The following is an 18,337-nucleotide window of genomic DNA, read 5'->3' as shown; positions in this document are numbered from 1 at the left end:
GGCTCAATCCCAGGACCCTGGGATCATGATTATTTAGGAATTTTTTTTTTTTTTAAGATTTTATTTATTTATTTGACAGAGAGATAGAGAGAACAGGTAGGCAGAAGGGCAGGCAGAGAGGGAGAGGGAGAGGCAGGCTCCCCGCTGAGCAGGGAGCCTGATGCGGGGCTCGATCCCGGGGACTCTGGGATCATGACCTGAGCCGAAGACAGCCGCTTAACCAACTGAGCCACCCAGGCGCCCCTATTTAGGAATATTTTAACAGGATGATATAATAAACCCTTATTTACCATCACTTGGCATTAGCAATTACCCACTAACGGCCCTTATTTCATCTGAACCACAACTCACTCCTCTCTACCTACAATTGAATCTCAATTATGTTTTCAGATATCAAATAATTATGTGCATAAATAAGGGGAAATACTTAATGAAGTCCATGTTGGGCAGTGGTTATGGCTACAGTCTGCTTCATTGCTGGAGTCCTGGTGATAGTCATTCCACGAACTGTGGGTCTATGCAATGAATAATGCAATATACAATGTATCATAAAACAGAAGCTACTCATGACAGTGAAATACCAAACATCTACCAACTCTACATATTTTAAAAATAACCTCATTTTTTATCCAGCTGTGGCCTGTGGAAAACGCACTGCTATTTCCTGCATTCCACACAGGATTGCTTATAAGGCTTATGTATGATGTTACCTGTAAAAACCCCATGCAACTAAAAGGAATTATTGCAAGGAATTATTGCTTATCACCCCCCAAATTATATGGCTTTTAAGATAAACAATTACACCCAGACATCTCTCACCTCAGTGAACACTGTTGTCCTATTTCTTACTCTATCACTTGGGGTTTTGAAAGCTCAGTTTACAGAACAAGCTAATATCCTGGGAAATATTTTCTAAGAACTACAAAATATTAAGAACAGCAGCCTTGCTGCTCCAGCTACACATGGCATGACTTATCAACACTGTTCCCAGCTGCTCTTTGGGTCCTAGGCCCCAAGATGCTCTAGGTGTCTCCGGGACCCCAAGCCCTGTCCTTGCTATCTCAGCTGAATGAAAGTGAGCCCTAATCAAACACAGCATTTCCTGTTCACTGGGAGCTGCCGTGGACACTTCCTATCAGGGCAATTATCACTGGAAGGATGGACCAATCTGGTTCTCAAAGAACTCTTAGTAAATCCAACATCTGCTTTAAATATGAACACTATCCATACAAGCTTTCTGATGAGAAATAGATTCACAGAACCACATTTGGCCCCTTAATGTCACTAAGGCTTGGCTTGCGGAGATCGGCTTCTCCAAAGAGGAGTGGTTTCTGTAATAATTCTGCAGGAAGTGAGAAAGACCTCTCACAAGGTGAGAGATAATTCAGTGGGAACAGATCCCAAAGAAGACAGTCACGTAAATTGTATTCAACGTGCTCACTTGAAAGGACTAGAGAAATTCTACGTAACATTTTAAAACGGAATAGACCCTGTTGGTCATTTGCTGTGTAATGTTTTCAATGTGTAGAAGAAAATGGAGCACTTAATCCGATGTGTCTTGGCAAAAGCTTCATAATGAACCACCCCAATTAGACACGGACGCGGCCCCCTTGGCAGAACGCATTCTGCTTGTTAAGGCCCACCGGACAGTAGAGCAAAACATGAAGCAGAGGAGGGTTCAGATGGTGGAACTAAAATATTTTCTGAAAACAAAACAAAAAATACACAAAGAAAACACGTGGAGTTTTCCCTCGGAAGATCTGCAAGGCGGTGGTGGGCTGCGTACACAGGCTGGAGGAACCTGGCATTCCAAGCAATGCATTTCCAAACCTTCAATGCCGCCTTAGCCATTTCGCACTGGTGATGCGGGCGACAGCAGCAAATTATAAAAGATCGGAATAACAGATTCTAAAAAATGCTGCATTTCACCACGTAGTAAGACTTTTACCTGAAAATATCACTCATTTGTTTTTTAAACCTTTATAAAAAAGAGAAGCGACAAGTTTAGAGAATAAACACACTTTATTTTATAACAGTATTACAGAAAGCAAAATATCATTTAATACAACTTGAAGCTGCTATAAATCTAATCTGGCATCGTAACTATACATAGGGTCAAAAGCAAAGGAAAACATGTTCAATACCGTTAATAGGTCCCTATCAGGTCTCTGGTGTCAGCTGTAAATGGTATCGCTTCCTTACAACCATCAAAAAAACCCCACCACAGCCCCTGCTCTTCTCCCCAGTGTCCTCAAACCTGTGTGAATCATCCAACTATCTGAAAGAGATATACCTGCTCAATAACAAAAGGTCAGTTTTACAAGTAGACAGGGAGGTTTAATACAAAGCAAGTGTTCTACACAAAGTGTTCAAATAATGGAAAGTCTTGAAATTTGGACATGTTAAGAAAGAAAGCACTAAGGTTTTAAGCTGCCTGAATTTTTAGTAGAAGGGAAGAAACAGTAGTTTCTCTTTTTCCTCCCTCCTGGTTCTGGAATGCTGCCGAAGAGCATGTGTCTGAGAAGAGTTGGCACTGTGGCGTGACAGGGTCTCGAAACACAGTGCGTGGTCAGTGAGCTTCTTTGTAATTCTCCAGTCTGGAGCGTCTCTGACTTTCAGTAAAAAGTCAGAGGACTGGAAAGTCAGAAAGGGTCCAATATAAAAAACAGCCCCGATGAAATTCTCAAACATTAGAAAATTTTCAGGATGTAAGAAATGCTTTTGATCTGTATTAATATTTTCTCATACGGTATATTTACCGCAATCGGAAAACTCCGTAAATATTTACTGTAAGGATTCAATGAAAAGGATCTGGAAGACAGGAAAGCCACTATCGGAAATTAGTCACAGAGTTTCCTTTCCACACAACAGCACCTGTTCAAGTGAACACACCTTACCAGCGTGGGGCTGGCTTTGTTCACTATCATTTGATCAAAATGAGTGATAAAAAGCAGGTAGTTGTACACAAAGTAAACAGGAAACAAAGACAAAACTCCCTAATTAAAAAGAAAAGAAAAGAAAGAATCAAGAATATTTAGAAGTGGTTATAAAACAAAATAATGTATTAAAATGCGAGGGAACGGTATAGACCAGAGCTGTTAAGGTAAGGTTTGGTTGTTGGCATTTTAATTCTTCAGGCTCCTGGTCATTGTTACCAGTCGTAGTATAAATTCGCTGGAGTAGTGGTGTGGCATTAAGACTTGGAATGGTCAAAATTCTTCAGGTTCACAAAGTTGAGTGTTGTTTAAAAAATGGAATTTCTGGGAAGAAAAAAAGAGAGAAAAGACTTAAATATTCCAAAGACAGAGGCTTGAAAAACCACGTTAAGTAATGTGCCATCCAATTCCAAATCAAATAACCAACAGTTACGATTTGCCTAGTTCTACAGTAAATAGCATGTTGACCAGAAGACAAGCACGAAAGTCTACTCCACCCCCAGGGGACTTACGATACGTGGAGGACTGACAAGCACATAGAAACAACTGGCAAATAAGAATACACACACAAACAAAGAGTTAATTATAGAACAGGGAGAACTCATTCATTAACAATCCAAAACAGAGAAACCAATGTAGGCTTTAACATTAGATTCAAGGAAGGTGGAAAAACAAAGTCCATTCTGACTTCTTTGAAATGAATGGAAAAGGGGCTGCAGGTGAGGAGAAGAGAATGGGGCAAGAGGCCAAGAAGTGAGACAGCGCATGGTGTTAGTGGGCGTATGCAGAGTATGGGGGGCAGGCAGCAAGAACGAGTGAGGAACAGGATAGTGAGGAAATGGACATTACTGGAGAGAATAACAGGGTGAGGAATGGAAGGTCGGGTACTCTTTAATACCAGACTGAGGAGTACAAACTTGATCAAACAGACAAAAAAAGGACTGAAGTCAGAAAGAGCATTCAGACAAAAGACCAGCTGCCAGTTTACTGCTATGATCCAGACGTAGAGTGCAAGGGGCAGAAGACAGGTCAGAGAGCCCAGGGGGCGAGTCCACATAGCGCATGACAAGCCCAGGAGAGGGGGAGGCTGGTTTTGAGGAAGGCTTGACATTGCCTGGTTTATGTTCGGAAAACATCACTGCAGCTTGAGTCTGATGAAGAGGCCAAGGGTGGGGAGGAGAGAGACAGGAAGGCCAGGTAGGACGGCTAGGTGATGAGGACTCAGACTTGAGCGAAACCAGGTGGAAGGGTGGACGGAGAGGCACCCTGTAGGAGCGCAATCAGAGGGCGGGGACGAGCAAGAAAGTACCAGGGAGCTCGACCAGGTTTGGAGTCTGGGACCTCAGGACAGGCGTAAAGCCCAGGTGAGGTCTTAGGACCAGGGACGTGGATTTGCAGGCTGGCGCAGAGGGCAAGTGAAACTCACAGGTGAACTAGTCTTTGTAGGTATAAGGAAAAATGAGAGATGTGAGCCCCAGGGAAGCCCACAATCGGAGGGAGGGAGGGAGAGAGGGAGGAGAGAGGGCTAAAATGGGAGTGGACAGGGAGGCAGAGAAAAAAATAAGGATGGTGCATTATTCCCAACAGAGAAAAGGGTTTTTGAGAAGGTAATTTTTCACTTTTTAGTTGAAGTTTTGGCAAATGGTAGGTGATTACAGAAGACAGTGGAGAGTGGTAATTAAGGTCCTTTCTAAGAGACACTGGCCCCAAAGTCAATCAGAATACACATTCTTTTGGTTAGATAAAATTAAGTCTTGTTTTCATAGAAAAACTCTCCACCATTGAGATTTATCACAGGTATTATTTTAGCCTCTTCATTATACAGGACAGATTGATTAATCAAATTCATTGTCTCCCCCCTGTTGTCTGCTTTAGGCTATTTCATTACTCATTAAGACTTCTGCTTGATTCTAGAAGTGGGAGGGGGGAATCAATGGAGAAAACACTAAGTCCTCTTTTTTTTAGGCTAGTAATTATGAACAGAAACTTGGGGGGATGGTGATCAGGAATGGATCAAACTACCAATCAAATTGGATTTGGGAGTTAGCTGTGACCTCAGTCACGGGATCTACTCTTGCTCTTTGGGAGCTGGTTGCTCTGTTCTCTTTGCTCAGGGAATATGCCTCATTTGTTGAACGGAGCTATCACTTACGCCCAGCTTCTGTTATAGAAAAGGAACCTCTCATGTTACCAGTGCCTGGAAACCCAGAGAAAGAATGAGGTTTAGGATCCTATCCTCCATCTCCTCTAGACTCCATGTCATGTTATTTCACTGAATCTGCTTTCACCAAAAATAAAATTTCAATTTAGAAAGGAAAGCTAAAATTAAACTTGTTTCCAAGTCATTAGCAGACAAGTAAACAGGAATTAGGAGTGTGTAGGAAATGAATGAGAGATCTTGATTTCAAAGAGCTTCAACATTTATTGAAATATATGTGGAGAAAAAGACAAGTTACCCATGTAAACTCAAATGTCATTTACTTTCATTTATTCTCAATCAAACCACGAGAAAGAAAGAAACCAATTTCCTTTTCTGGTAATAAGTATTACAAATGACAATCTTAACACACTCTTAGAATTCCAAACAGTTTTCAGAGAGAAAGAAAATTACATTTATTGTAATTTTAATGTTAAGTACATTTTTTTCCATCTCATTCAAGTGCATTTTCCCCCACTCATTCAAGTGCATTTTTTCCTCGTTCTTTAAGAAGCAGTAAATCAAGTGTAACTCTGAGCTAATTAGATATTCAGTATTTCAGAACATCCCAATTCCTCATGTTCTGGGTGAACAGGGAATAATTTATTGTAGGAAGTTTATAATTGACACATCCACCTCTCTTCTGACTGCTTTCTGTATTAAAACACATACAGAAATATATTCCTGCAAGTAGTAAACATCTAAGCTTTTGAGCTGGGAAGGAGAAAAGATAAGAACGGAACCATCAATTCCATTGGTACACAAGCATCAGACATTTATATTTTTCCTGTTCTGGCATTTATCTGTGAGGAAAACAAAAACAAAAACAACCCCAAACCTTCATATTTGTTTTTTTTTTTTTTTTTAACAGATTACATTTTGGGTCTAAATGATTTATCACCCATTCCAATCAAACTGAAGACTGTGCACTGGTTCTTCATGTAAGACCTTCATGCAAGAACTCGTTTTTGTTTTTTTTTAAAGCCTGAATTCCACCTCATATTCGCTATAGTCTGGACATCTTATTTTGTCAATACAAACGGGCAGGCATTATTATTTACTACTGGCTTTTTCCTTTGGGCGACATCATAATGTTCACATAATGTTCACCTTGAGTTTGGATAAGATCACAGCTGTGAAGTATATGGATTATACGTTAGATATTAGAATTTTGGTCAAGTAAACAATAACAGAAGCCCAAACCACTGTTTCCATGCTTCAGTTTCCCTCCCCTAGACTATACAATGTCAGTGAACATTTGTTAACTCCTATAGCTCCATTCCTTAGCCTCTGTCCCCCTCTTTTGGCCAATGTGGGAATAGGTCCGTGTGGCGGTCTCATCCAATCCCAGCTCTAACTCTAGATCTAAATTCCTCAAGGACGTGTGCCGCTGCCTACTTTGCCTTAAGTCCTCACAGAGGGTTCCAGGACACTCAAATTTATCTTAGTGTGCCCAAGGAGCAGTGGGCAACCAGTCACATTCAAGGACAGAGCTTCTATGACTTTGAAAAACACAGCTTTAGAGTTTCCAGAGACAGGGGCTTGTAGTGTGGGGCTCAAACTTGAGCATGCTCTTCTCCAGAAACTGATTCAGTAAACTGCAAATGTGCACTCATAAAAAAGCATCTGACCGAAACCACTAGAAATACTGCCTGTAAGTGGGAAAGCGCTTATCCAGAGGGGTCTCAATAAAAATGCAAAAATGTGCTTTTTATCAAAAAATAATTAAACTAATGCAAGATACCATTTGTCCTTGGATTAAGTAAGATTCAATTACTGTAGGGCAGCAGTATAGCCAGAGATCTTGAAAATATGAATAAAATATTCATGTGAGAGACAATCCAACTATTTCCTAAATAAAAATGAGATCCATACACTCAAGTGTTCAGTTTTAAATATAATAGTTTATGGTTATGGACGTCAGTTACTCCTAATGCTAGACTTTCTTCCTTGGGCCTCCAATTTGCATATTTGATTTTCATTTTTTAAATAATTTCCACTGTAAGACAGGAGTCCTAGAGCCAAAAATGCAAGTAGGATAAATCTCTATTTGGGGGGGCCTGGGTGGCTCAGTTGGTTAAGTGTCTGCCTTCTGGTCAGGTCATGATCCTGGGGTCCTGGGATCGAGCCCCACATCTGGCTTCCATGCTCAGCGGGGAGCCTGCTTCTCCCTCTGCCCCTCCCCCCAGCTCATGCAGGCACGCATGCTCTCTCTCAAATAAATAAAATCTTTGAAAATAATTTCAATTTGGTTAACCCACGAAGGTCCATTCTTAGTGTTTATAGCACCACTATAGATCCACCAGTTCTCAGTGAGTTCTGCCGACCCTGAGGGTCACTCAGACTCTTTTCAGGGGGTTGCGAAGTCCAAGCTATTAAAAAAAAAAAAAAAGCGATTTCATCATCACACGAAGACGTTAACTGTCCTTTTCAGGGGGTGGACATTTTCACCGACAGTGCAACAAGGGGGAGTACACCCGATGGCATCTTGCCACATGTCAAGGCAGTGGCACCAAACTGTACCAGAAGTCGCTGGACTCATAACCACCACACGCTCTCAGTGAAGTAAGAAACAAAGAAGGCAAGCCAGCCTCACTTAAGGATGTCCTGGATGAAACACAGAAAATTACTGTCTTACATCTCAACCGCTGAGTTCGTGTCTTTTCAACATTCTGTGTAATGAAATGGGAAATGGGCACAGATTACTCCTGCTGCATACAGAAGTACAATGGATGTCTAGAGGAAAAAAAAGAATGCTTGAATTGTGAATTGAAGAAGCTGCCTTTTCACAAACACCTTTTTTATTTGAGAATTATTGACGGACAAACTGTTATTCTATCTGGCAGGCATTTTCTTTTCTTTTCTTTTTTTAAGGATTTTATTTATTTATGTGACAGAGAGAGACACAGCAAGAGAGGGAACACAAGCAGGGGGAGTGGGAGAGGGAGAAGCAGGCTTCCCGCCGAGCAGGGAGCCCGATGCGGGGCTTGATCCCAGGACCCTGAGATCATGACCTGAGCCGAAGGCAGTCGCTTAACCAACTGAGCCACCCAGGCGCCCCTGGCAGGCATTTTCTTGAAAATGAGGTGAGCCTGTCATTTCAAGGAAAACAACGGACAATATACTTGTGGCCAGTGATAAAATTCAAGCTTTCAGGTGAAAACTGGAATTTTGGAAGACTGTATTCTGGCCACCATGAGCTTGATAGCTTCCCAATATTATTATTATTATTATTATTATTTTATGATTTTGAGAGAGAGAATGCTCACGGGTGTGCGTGCAAGAGCGAGCCGGGGGAGGGGCAGAGGGAGAGAGGACAGAGGATCCTCAAGCAGACTCCACGCTGAGTGCGGAGCCCAATGGACGTCTCGATCCCATGACCCCAAGATCATGACCTGAGCCAAAATCAAGAGTCGGACGCTTAACTGAGCAACCCAGGGGCCCCAATAGCTTCCCAATATTTAAAGACTCTTCCTAGGAGCTCAGTGGCAACCAGTAATGTGTCTCAATCACTTTGCCTTTTCTAGGATTTCATATCATTGTAACCACACAGTACATGTAGCCTTTTCTGACAGATTTCTTTCACTATTTTGACCTATTTTAATAAATATTTTTAATTTGTTCTGTTTCATTTATAATATGGTAATTTTGATTTATACTGTGGTAACTTTTGATATGTATAATTCACAGCAATGAAAGCTCTTTGGGCCCTTCAGTAAATTTTAGAGTGTAAAGTGTTCCTGAGACCAGGAAGCTTGGGAACTGCTTGTGGAGAATCAGCTATCCCTAACCTATCACCCTCCTTTCCTTCTCTCACACAGATTTGTATGTCTGCTGAACTCAGAGGGCAACATTAAATCTAGTGTTTTCTTCCTTTTTGGCCAAATGAAAGACAGCACCTGTTCAACAAATAGTTCAGGGAAATAACTTTGCTTCGCCTGGTTTGCCGGAACATATTAATGATGTTATGGTGCCCCTCTGGTCTCAAGAGGCTTTCACGTGAGCCCCTAGAGACTCCCATCTCACATTTAAGTCTTAGACTAGGTTCCCCCGTCCCCTCCCCCATCTCGGTCTCCTCTGAGCACCAACTATATTGTGCTCGATAACATACACAACTTCACTTCAAAGACAGAAGTTCAGTTCAGAGTTTGCTAGAATCACATCAATTTAGTTAAGTATTTTTGCTTTCAAGAGTCAATTTGAGATGTTTTCCCCGAATTTCCACGTGTTAAAAACAAAACAAAACTGTCTACCTTTCACACAACTGTAGTTCTTTCCCTTCCAGAGGAGGTGTAAGGAAGAACATCTCCCTTCCCTCCCCCTGTAATGGTAAAAGCTCTCTTCTAGCTTTTAAGCCAATCACACTCCCTTTACCTTCGAGGAGAGGGTGAGCCGTCAGTGTCACCATCGGGCCAATTAACTGGGTTTTCTTTAAAGCTAACGGTAATTTTTCTATTAGAATCTTTATACTTGGCACATTTAAGTCCCTTTACTTAAAGAATTACTACCACACAGCAATTGCAGAATATCCTGTCAAACGAAAACATCAATTTTACCTCATTTTTAAATAGGATTATTTTGTATTATGGTTTTACGTGTTCACTTAGCTTTGTATCATAGCAACTTCAAAGACATTTTGTACAAAATTAATTTTTCTAAAACGCGTTGTGTTTCAACTACATCGGTGGGAGCTTGTTATTTCAAAGATTTCCGTCATGAAGCCTTCTGCAAAGCAGTGTGTAGTGTGCATGCGGGCTGACTATGGGTCAATCCAGCTCCGCCACTCACCCACTGTGTGACTTGGGTGAGAGACGTGCCCTCTCTAGGCCCCCGTGTCCTCATCTACACCTTGGATGACGGTAAGAACTAACTGAAATTATAAATGGCAAAGTTCTCAAAACTGGGCACAGAGCAGGCATTCAGTGAGTGTTAGATAATATTTTTATAGATTTTCACTTACCATATTTCAAATTTTGCTCAGTTTGCTTCCAAATTAAGCTCAGTTCTACTCTTAAAGATACAGGTGTTGGTTTCCCCATTGAAAACTGCCTGAACCAGAATAATGGTTTCCTTGCAGGTACTTCATCTAATCTAGCACGCTTTCAATCAATCCTACCGTCTACCGATGAATTAATCTTTCTGAAGGACAGTGCTAAGAAGGCCCTTCCCCTGCTCAAATACCCTATATAGATGACCTACAGAGCAAAGTCTAAACTAAGGTACCGACATGGAACGTCATACCCTCATCAATATGCCTTTGACAACTCCTTCCAGCTCTGCCGGGAACCCAACACACAGCTACATGTAGGAGCTGCTCTTCCTGGTACCCATCCCGCTGCTTCTCCACGTGCTCTTTCCTCTCTGCTCACCTGTGTGTGTGCAAATCCTGCCCCGCCCACCTTTTTGGGGAGGTCTCAGACCTGCCCATCAGAAACTGTTTCTTCTGTCAACGTCCATAGCCCTTTATCAAGGGTTCTCCTAAAACACTACTTTTCACCCTACATGTTATTTACATTCATGTTCTTACGGGTTTACCTCTTTCTTACAACCATCAAAGTGCTTCAAGCGTGGTATTTTCACAGTAGTATACATTGATGGATCTATGAATGAATGTAATAGGGACTGGGTGCAAAGGCAAGAACTAAGAACAGGGGCTCGGGAGGGGAAAAAACAAAATTGGACTTCATTTCTAGGAAGAAAGCACTACTGCCTGTCTTTTCCATTACGTTCACCTGCTGATTTAAGTGGAAATTTTGTGGTTTCATTTTTCTGTTCTTTTGTTAAATAACTACATCTATAATATCCTGGGAGGACTCTGCCTTCTTTTTAAAAATGGCTTTCCCAAATCTCTGTAAGCTCTGACAAAGATTTCTATGTGTAGTTTTAATATTTGGCCCTAAAGCTAGCATAAGGTCTTCTGGTTCATTCTGCTAGGTTTAAATCTTGTGGGAACTTGATATGAAAGCATTTTACAAAATCTTAAAGCTTCTTTTCAGTAACAAATGGACTAGAATAAGGTTACACTCAGTATACTGTATTCTGGCTAATAAGCCTAGTTCAATCTTAGGTTCATAAGAGAGAGAGATGAGGAAAACATTTCTCTGTAGCATCAAATAAAAGTTATGCTTAAAAAAACAGCATCAAAACTGTTATCTTTTAGGGAAAAAAAACCTTAAAACCATATATGAACTCACTAAATATCTGTCTTGTGTTTTCCTTCAACAGGAAGCTTAGTGGGAATCAAAAGAATTCATCTCTAGACCCAACCTCTAGCTTATTATTAGTCTATACTTTTATTCTAACGTCTTCAAATCCAGTATGTTACTTTCTACTTATAGCACGTCTCAATTTGGGAAGAGCCATTTTTCAAATACCCACAGGTGAGGACTGGTATTATACTGGACAAGTCTAGACACATACTTGCTCCAAGGCTAACGGAATTATTTTGATGCATGAGAGTGAGACAAACATAGGGCCAACATGTCCTCAAATGTAATCCTCCTGGGGTCAGGAATATCTTAAGCACACACACTGCTTGGTTACCATAGCAAAATTCCCTCCTAATGCCACCCACAAATTTACATGTTTAGAAAATGGTATCTGGGATGACCAACATTTGAGGTTCTTCAGACAGAAGAAACTATCCTTAGGTGTGCACATGGATGGCATTTATGAGTCCTGAGTGTAAGTGACTGATGCAAATTACTTTATTCTCTAGGATTCTACTTCCTCGTTAAAAAGGGTTGGGGGGAAGAAGAGACTCTAATTTTAAACTGTTTATAATGAAATATTCTTTCGATTTTCATACTCCTCAATATGCCCTCATCTAGGGTATAATAAAGTCACGACCACCACGCCCACCCCCTCAGAGGCCAGGAACAAATGCTCTTTCCTCACCAGACGGGGAAAGATTTTTTAAATGTTTTACAATCTTTAGTGTCAGCAAAGGTGTGGGGCAACAGGGATGCTCATAAACTGCAAGTAGGAGTCTAACTTGTTCGAACCTTTCAGGAGGAAATATTGGCCCTAGAAAATGATGAAATTCGTGCCCACCCCCCCCAAATGTACACATGAGTATGATCTTTGCAGCTGCGTGTTGAATTGTGAGAACTGAGGAATAACCTAAATGCCCGTTAACACGTGTCACGTAAATCCTCACGTGTCTGTTCGATGGCTGATGAAAAATGAGGAGATACTGCCAAGGAAGATTACCTCCAACATACTGTTAGGGGGAGAAGAAAACAGGCTATAGAACAGAATCAACAGTACCAGCCCACATCTACAGAGGCGGGAGTGTGGGAGTGTGTGAGTGTGTGTGTGTTCACACACATATACACTGTGAAAAGGGAATATCTATCTCTAGGAGCAGAGGAATTATGGATCATTTACATTTTCTGCTCTCTCTCCCTTTTTAAAAACTATAATCGCCTCTGTTATTACCAGAAAAAAAAAAAAAAAACCAGTAACAATAGTTCCATTTGCAAAAACAATAGTCAATAATAATTTCGTCCGAGAGCAGACCCTGGGGAATTAGTGACCCTCGTGCTAACGAATGCACAACAGCAGTGGCGTCCAGCGCCTCTTTTGTTGGGTAGTTCAAATATATTGTAACTGTCTCACCGATAGCACCTGCCAGGTTATAAACGTGAAGCAGAACATTCCACAGCATTCCAAAGTGAAAACTGGCTGTGTCTGAAAGCCACTGAATCCGAAATGGCTTTTCATGTCTGTGTATAAATCTGCATTTTAGCTTTGATTAATCTACATTGAAAACTAATGCTAATTTTAGGTATGAGAGTCATATAACTAGGCAAATCGAATAAAATTAAAATGCAACACATGTGATATGCCTGAAAAACTCCTGGCTCCTGAACTGGAAATGGTCATCCGGAAGTCAATAGGCTTGGGCTTCTCCTTCAAAGACAAAGTGATGCTCATCAGGGCCCACACGTAAACGAGCAGCTCGTGATGAGCAAGAACTCAGTTCAGCCAACGTGGCTCTTTTCTCCTTCGAGTCAGTTAGATAGCAAATGTTAATTTCCTGTTTGGCTCTCGAGTTCACCTTGAAACTCTGAATATCACCCTGACTCGGAAATGTTAGCTTGAAGACAATATTATCTTATTTAGAAATTGGTGTTCATGGATGCACAATAACAAAGAAAGCTTCTTGAAAGCACTCTCCATGTAAAATCCCCATTTCCTCAACCTGTGACAGGGCTCCATCCCACCACCTGGCTGACGCAGCTCTGACCAAGTCCCAGGCTGATTCTATACCAACAATTCCAGAGGACATGTTCACTTGATTTAATATTCAATACTTAATTACTCTCTCCTTCTTGGAGTTCTCGTCTTTTGCAACTTCTGTGGCATCCTTTCCTCCCCGTTTTCTTCCTACTTCCCCATTCCGCCTCCTGCATCTCCTCTGACCTGGCCCAGGGTAACATCACTCAAACCAAAGGCTTCCTCACTAGAAGACACGTTCAGGTGACCTTCAAACCTCTACCTTTGGCCCCTCAGCCTGTTGTGATTTCTCTCAAAGCTCTTGGATACCTCCTGGACCTCTCCATGTAGACACTTCACGTCCATCTCAAACTCAGAATCTCCGGGGAAGGATATTTCAATGTTTCTTTTATTCTTAGGAGCAAAAAGGGTTCCTACAGCTGACTTGTTACGCTACAAAAAGCTCTTACAACGTGCCTTGGAAATAAACTCCTATAAATTCTATTATCATCCTCAGGTCTCAGGTCACAGATGGCAGAACTGAGGAACAGAAACGTGGAAGAACTTGCACAAGTCACATACCTATGAAATAGATTTGAACCCAGCAGATCTGCGATGCCGCATTTCCTCTTAACACTCAGACTATGGTAAATTTCCAAATAACCATGCTGTGTGCGTGTGTGTAAGACAGGGCCTTACAGATTCACTTCCAAGCTTCCTCCATACTGTCTATGGCAGGTACACTCTCCTGTGGTACCAAGAACAAAAAACACACCTCTGCTTCAAGACAGCTGAGCTGGGAAGACTGGCCATATTGCGCGTGGCTTGTGGAAAAATAACACCTGTGTATCCCAGGACTGAAATTACAGGTACCACCATCAACTCGTTTGTCATGCCAGAAGCCTGGGATTCTCCCCTGCTCTGCCATCTTCCCAAGTCACTAACTTCCATATCGCGAAACAGACACCAAGTCACAAACCTCTACCCCTTTATCATCTCTCAAATACATGAGGCATACCCTCCCCTTCACTTTTCCAAAGAGAGCTTAACCGCTTTAGCTTGGCTTGTGAGACTCTTTATGGTCAGGCCTCTGCCTCTCTGGCCCCCTCACCTCCCATCGCTCTCCTCCTGCACGTGTCCTACAGCCCGGCCACGCCTGATTTTGCACCATTCTCGGAGTGTGAGGTTCACAGTACCAGCTCTTGCCTGGAATGCCCCCTTCCGTGCCTTTCTTCCCTGAGCTATTCCTACTCCCCTGGGAGCTCAAGTGCGAAGCCATCTGACACCCATCCTAACGTAGAGATCTTGCCCTTTGGCTCCCACCAAACGCACTCCAGAACACATCCTCAAACCAGAGACTCTATTCTGCTGCCATGATTTATTTTGAGTGCAGACCTTGTTTGAGCTGAACCTTCAGGGTACACAGGGGACATGCAATGGGCATTCTGCATATGTTGGTGTAATGAGCAACAACAACAACAACAAGAGTAAAATGAGTGGGCGGGTGAGAGAGGCTGCTTCCTCCATCATTCCCTCCTTTGGCTGCTCACTGCTTTCGGCTGAAAAGGAGGCGTCGTTTGCTTTTTATCCTACACATCAGTGACGACTCCAGGAGTCACAGGGACTTGTCTGAAGTCTGGCTTCAGAGAGGGGACGGTGCCAACTGAAGCAAAGTCGCGAGCTCCCCGTCCTGGGGCTCGTCCTCCTTTCTGAGGCCGCACAGACCAAACCAGCAGTCAGGACTCTTCTTCCTCGCGGGGACTGTTAGGGGGACACCATTCCAGCGGCGACAAGGCTGCTAATATGGGCTCGTAAACATGCACTTAGGATGAACCGGGGAGGGAGGAGTCCTTCAGTTACAAAGATTTAGTCAAGGACTCCTCTGAAGCTATGCTTCCTTCTTCACTGAGTCTGTGTGTGGCTCCTCTCGGCCTCGCAGCAGCCAGCACCCAGCGGAGTGCGGCGGCCTCAGGAGGCTCGGCCCCCCGCACGCTCTTCTGGCACCACCTTCCCGTGTGCTCCCCTCGCCCCTACTCTCAATGCTTCATCAGAAGCTCAGAGCTCCTCCAAAGGAAGAGGTCAGGTCAGATCAGGACGAGAGCTTCTCATGTCCGAGAAAGGGAGTCGGGGCAGATACATCACCCAGAGTTATTTATTCTTCTTTTTCTGGCGTTCAGCAACTGGCCTGCTCTTTGCCTTGGCCCACCTGCTGCCTCTGTGGGATCCTGGCGGGGCAGCCAGTGGGTAGCTGAAGGAGTACACGCACACTTGTCCTCCCAGCCCTGACAGGCACCAGCGAGGGAAAGTCTTCAAGAACAAGTTGAGCCAGCAGGAGGTGGGGGTGCTACAGTGACTCGAGACGCTGGGGTAACTCCTATTCGTCCTTCAGATCTCAACTCAAACTTGGTTTCTCAAGGGAAAGCTTAAATTTACAGCAGCATTAAGTCTATTGGTTCTCTCCTATCCCATTATTTCCTTCAGAGCATTTATCACATTTGCAATTACATTTTGTTTCTTAATATCTACACCTCCCCTCCCAGCGCAGATCCTTTCCCGAGGAAGGGGACTCTGTTTGTTCGGTTTACCAGTTTGACCATTTGAATCCTCAGTGCCTAGCTCTACCCTAGCACACTTTGGTTCTCATATTTTTTTGAATGGATGAATGAATCTTCCCAAATTTATCTAGTTTGCTCACCTTATACGTGAATTTACATTTTAACTGCCTAAATCTGTTTAACAAGGCTGCCTATAAAAGGTGTCCTTTGAGACAGGCAAATTTCAAAGGCTCTGTGTGTGTGTGTACATGCATGCCCACTGCAAAGATGAGTATAGGGTGCTAGGAATAACAGATATAACTCATTCACTTTAAAACTTATTAAAATGCCACAAATGAAAGTGGGGTATTGGTAATGCTCACATTGGTCACTAATTTTTGTCTTATGTTCCTGATTAAGTAACATAATTCAGGAGAAATACCCAATATTTTTATATTTGTGTTAACACTAAATTTTCTCATTCGTTACCTTATTATATTCTTATAATAAAGCCTACGAATTAGGAAAGGTAGATTGTACCAGTCCTGCTGACTTGCCCAATGTCACACAGTCTGAGATCTAGCAAGATTAAAATACAGCCCTTGTTATTCTGATGGCTAGCCAAGAAAGTGCTCAGCCTTGCACATAACACAGCACATTTATTCCGTTAAATGGATATTTTGCTTATGCTCAAGTTTTAGATGATTTCTGCTTGTAGGCCTTTTGTACACCCTGTGTTGAAAACAGCATCTAACATATAAAAAGTAAGGTTGCTAGACACAAGGTGAGTATTGAAAAGCCAGTTGTATCTTTCTATACCAGCAACAGCTAGAAAAGATTTATAAGACCTCTTCTGGGTAAAAAATTACACAACTTTATTGGAAGACATTAAAAAACACCTATATAAATGGAGAGAGATATTTTATGTTTGTGGGAAAGAATACTTAGTATCATAAAGATGTAATTCTTACCATTCAAGCTACAAACTAGATGCAGTTCCAATTAAAATACCACAGGTTTATCTTAGAACCCAACAATCTGATTCTGAAATTTATATGGAACAGAAAGAGCCCAGAATAGACAAGATACTCCTGAAGAAAAAAACACAGTTGGGGAGACACATCCTACCAGATACCAAGACTCATTTTAAAGCTATAGTAATTTAGACAGTCTGGCATTAGATCAGGGACAGACACATGGACTAATGGAAACCAAAGTGCCCAGAAACACCCACCACACATACAAGAAACTGGATATATGACCTGCAGATCAGAGGGGAGAGGATGGGTTCTTCAACAAATGGGGCTGGACCACTGGCTACTTTTCGAGGAAACAAAAATAAAAAACAGTGAAGTTTTTCACCACACAGAAAAACCAATTTCTTATGGATAAAGAATTGATCTATGAAAAGCAACATTCAAATACCTGGATCGATAGTATCCCTAACATTTCAGGCTATGGGAAGAGCATAAGCCATAAAGGAAAGTGTGATAATTAAACTATATTAGCTTCCATTAATAACTACCTTCAATATACCAACAACTATATTGACCTATATCGAGAATAAAAGACAAACCACAAACCTGAAGATATTTGCAACACATAAAAATTAACAAAAGACTAGTAGGCAGAATCTATCAAGATCAGTAAGAACAAGAAAGTCAGATGTAATTTCGTATCAATCAGTTGGGCATAAATTAAAAAGTCAGAGGGGAGACGGTGCAACGGTGGGAGTCCTCACTTCCTGTGATGGAAAAGCCCTGGGCCTTATCACAAGCTGGAAGATGTGTATTCTGTGACCAGCCATGCCTGTGGGCTATTAACCAATCAGTGTACAGATCATTTTAAAAACAAAAAACCCCCCAAAAAACAGAACAAAAACAAAACAAAAAAACAATCTTGGTATATGTGCTATGCAATAAAACCTACCTTTTAAATACATACATAATTCTGAACATTTCTCATTTCACTAAGAATTCTTTAGCACAACTTTTAATGGCTATATTTTAGTGATCACAGGGAAGCAGCATTAAGGCATAACCAATCCCTACTGTGGGCCATTTAGATTTTTATACATACTAGCAAAAAATTTGAAACAATGTGAGAAATACTCTTGTAGGTAAGTCTTTGTATACATCTCTGATTATTTAAGATAAATTCTTAAAGTGGTTTAAATGTTAGGCGCACTTAATGTGGGTTTTGCCAAACTCTCCTCCAGGAAATGTTACTAGTTTATAAAGCTGCAGAGGAGTATCATTTTCCCTCTCACAAGCTACCCAGCACTAGCTAAAAACATAAACTTTGCCAGATTTATAAGTGAAAACTTACACACTGAATTTTTAACTTGTATTGATTTAAACAATGAGGCTGAACATTTTTTATTTATTGTTCACTTAGCTTCTCTGTAGTTTACTGGATTAATCCTTTGCCCATTTCTCTACTTAAGTGCT

General features: G+C 41.7%; 1 protein-coding gene across 1 annotated transcript in view; it reads right to left on the bottom strand.

Annotated features, from left to right (window-relative positions):
- Positions 1–2,015: 2,015 nt before the first annotated feature.
- The window catches only part of EPB41L2 (erythrocyte membrane protein band 4.1 like 2), a 216,263-nt gene continuing 199,941 nt past the window's right edge, over positions 2,016–18,337 (bottom strand). The window contains exon 22 of the mRNA XM_044917548.1: positions 2,016–3,260. The gene's annotated coding sequence lies outside the window, so the exon portion shown is untranslated. The remainder of the gene's footprint in view (positions 3,261–18,337) is intronic.

Source organism: Neomonachus schauinslandi, chromosome 8, assembly GCF_002201575.2.
Source record: "Neomonachus schauinslandi chromosome 8, ASM220157v2, whole genome shotgun sequence".
Classification (NCBI taxonomy): domain Eukaryota; kingdom Metazoa; phylum Chordata; class Mammalia; order Carnivora; family Phocidae; genus Neomonachus; species Neomonachus schauinslandi.
The sequence above is the reverse complement of the archived record's forward strand: the minus strand, read 5'-3'. Positions and strand labels throughout refer to the sequence as shown.